The 2,500-nt window shown below is 49.7% G+C and overlaps 6 non-coding genes across 6 annotated transcripts in view; all 6 read right to left on the bottom strand.

Annotated features, from left to right (window-relative positions):
- Positions 1-22: 22 nt before the first annotated feature.
- On the bottom strand, positions 23-141 carry LOC133988719 (5S ribosomal RNA). Its single transcript, XR_009925915.1, has one exon. It is a non-coding gene; the product is annotated as a 5S ribosomal RNA (ribosomal RNA).
- A 369-nt stretch (positions 142-510) lies between these two features.
- On the bottom strand, positions 511-629 carry LOC133988897 (5S ribosomal RNA). The gene has a single exon (XR_009926084.1). It is a non-coding gene; the product is annotated as a 5S ribosomal RNA (ribosomal RNA).
- A 370-nt stretch (positions 630-999) lies between these two features.
- Positions 1,000-1,118, bottom strand: LOC133988718 (5S ribosomal RNA). Its single transcript, XR_009925914.1, has one exon. It is a non-coding gene; the product is annotated as a 5S ribosomal RNA (ribosomal RNA).
- A 369-nt stretch (positions 1,119-1,487) lies between these two features.
- Positions 1,488-1,606, bottom strand: LOC133988961 (5S ribosomal RNA). The gene has a single exon (XR_009926143.1). It is a non-coding gene; the product is annotated as a 5S ribosomal RNA (ribosomal RNA).
- Positions 1,607-1,968: 362 nt separating this feature from the next.
- Positions 1,969-2,087, bottom strand: LOC133988663 (5S ribosomal RNA). The gene has a single exon (XR_009925862.1). It is a non-coding gene; the product is annotated as a 5S ribosomal RNA (ribosomal RNA).
- A 369-nt stretch (positions 2,088-2,456) lies between these two features.
- The window catches only part of LOC133988717 (5S ribosomal RNA), a 119-nt gene continuing 75 nt past the window's right edge, over positions 2,457-2,500 (bottom strand). The window contains exon 1 of the ribosomal RNA XR_009925913.1: positions 2,457-2,500. This exon is cut by the window's right edge and continues 75 nt beyond it. This is a non-coding gene — a ribosomal RNA (5S ribosomal RNA).

Here is a 2,500-nt window from a genome sequence, read left to right as displayed (position 1 = left end):
CTGGTGACAGCTGAGAGGAAAAAGCTTACAGCACCTGGTATTCCCAGGCGGTCTCCCATGCAAGTACTAACCAGGCCCGACCCTGCTTAGCTTCCGAGATCAGACGAGATCGGGCGTGTTCAGGGTGGTGTGGCCGTAAGCGAAGAAACAGCCAGCAGAAAGCCCATTTAAAGATGCTGTGACACCACTGACAGTTCCTCTCACCATCTGAGTGGCGGATAATGGTGTCTCAGCCATCAAACACATGCTATACTTTAACATTACTTTCATAGGAATTGTTGTTTCTCAGGCTATTTGTGTACATGCGCTTATAAGATGATTGCAGGCTTTTAACAGGCTGTAACAGTGAACACAGGAATCCTCAAAACTACTTGGAAGGTGAGGCGTCTCATTGCCACCTCTCTGCCCTGCATACACAAACAGCTGGAATGATTGCAGCTTTGTTTCTCAACGCCCTGTGTGCGGTGATGGAGCAACAGCGCCCTCCTCTGTTGACAGCTGAGAGGAAAAAGCTTACAGCACCTGGTATTCCCAGGCGGTCTCCCATCCAAGTACTAACCAGGGCCTACCCTGCTTAGCTTCCGAGATCAGACGAGATCGGGCGTGTTCAGGGTGGTGTGGCCGTAAGCGAAGAAACAGCCAGCAGAAAGCCCATTTAAAGATGCTGTGACCCCACTGACAGTTCCTCTCACCATCTGAGTGGCGGATAATGGTGTCTCAGCCATCAAACACATGCTATACTTTAACATTACTTTCATAGGAATTGTTGTTTCTCAGGCTATTTGTGTACATGCGCTTATAAGATGATTGCAGGCTTTTAACAGGCTGTAACAGTGACAACAGGAACCCTCAAAACTACTTGGAAAGTGAGGCGTCTCAGTGCCACCTCTCTGCCCTGCATACACACACAGCTTAGAATGATTGCAGCTTTGTTTCTCAACGCCCTGTGTGCGGTGATGGAGCAACAGCGCCCTCATCTGGTGACAGCTGAGAGGAAAAAGCTTACAGCACCTGGTATTCCCAGGCGGTCTCCCATGCAAGTACTAACCAGGCCCGACCCTGCTTAGCTTCCGAGATCAGACGAGATCGGGCGTGTTCAGGGTGGTGTGGCCGTAAGCGAGGAAACAGCCAGCAGAAAGCCCATTTAAAGATGCTGTGACACCACTGACAGTTCCTCTCACCATCTGAGTGGCGGATAATGGTGTCTCAGCCATCAAACACATGCTATACTTTAACATTACTTTCATAGGAATAGTTGTTTCTCAGGCTATTTGTGTACATGCGCTTATAAGATGATTGCAGGCTTTTAACAGGCTGTAACAGTGACAGCAGGAACCCTCAAAACTACTTGGAAAGTGGGGTGTCTCAGTGCCACCTCTCTGCCCTGCATACACACACAGCTGGAATGATTGCAGCTTTGTTTCTCAACGCCCTGTGTGCGGTGATGGAGCAACAGCGCCCTCCTCTGGTGACAGCTGAGAGGAAAAAGCTTACAGCACCTGGTATTCCCAGGCGGTCTCCCATCCAAGTACTAACCAGGCCCGACCCTGCTTAGTTTCCGAGATCAGACGAGATCGGGCGTGTTCAGGGTGGTGTGGCCGTAAGCGAGGAAACAGCCAGCAGAAAGCCCATTTAAAGATGCTGTGACACCACTCCTCTCACCATCTGAGTGGCGGATAATGGTGTCTCAGCCATCAAACACATGCTATACTTTAACATTACTTTCATAGGAATTGTTGTTTCTCAGGCTATTTGTGTACATGCGCTTATAAGATGATTGCAGGCTTTTAACAGGCTGTAACAGTGACAACAGGAACCCTCAAAACTACTTGGAAAGTGAGGCGTCTCATTGCCACCTCTCTGCCCTGCATACACACACAGCTGGAATGATTGCAGCTTTGTTTCTCAACGAACTGTGTGCGGTGATGGAGCAACAGCGCCCTCCTCTGGTGACAGCTGAGAGGAAAAAGCTTACAGCACCTGGTATTCCCAGGCGGTCTCCCATCCAAGTACTAACCAGGCCCGACCCTGCTTAGCTTCCGAGATCAGACGAGATCAGGCGTGTTCAGGGTGGTGTGGCCGTAAGCGAGGAAACAGCCAGCAGAAAGCCCATTTAAAGATGCTGTGACCCCACTGACAGTTCCTCTCACCATCTGAGTGGCGGATAATGGTGTCTCAGCCATCAAACACATGCTATACTTTAACATTACTTTCATAGGAATTGTTGTTTCTCAGGCTATTTGTGTACATGCGCTTATAAGATGATTGCAGGCTTTTAACAGGCTGTAACAGTGACAACAGGAACCCTCAAAACTACTTGGAAAGTGAGGCGTCTCAGTGCCACCTCTCTGCCCTGCATAGACACACAGCTGGAATGATTGCAGCTTTGTTTCTCAACGCCCTGTGTGCGGTGATGGAGCAACAGCGCCCTCCTCTGGTGACAGCTGAGAGGAAAAAGCTTACAGCACCTGGTATTCCCAGGCGGTCTCCCATGCAAGTA

Source organism: Scomber scombrus, chromosome 10, assembly GCF_963691925.1.
Source record: "Scomber scombrus chromosome 10, fScoSco1.1, whole genome shotgun sequence".
Taxonomy (NCBI): Eukaryota; Metazoa; Chordata; class Actinopteri; order Scombriformes; family Scombridae; genus Scomber; species Scomber scombrus.
The sequence above is the reverse complement of the archived record's forward strand: the minus strand, read 5'-3'. Positions and strand labels throughout refer to the sequence as shown.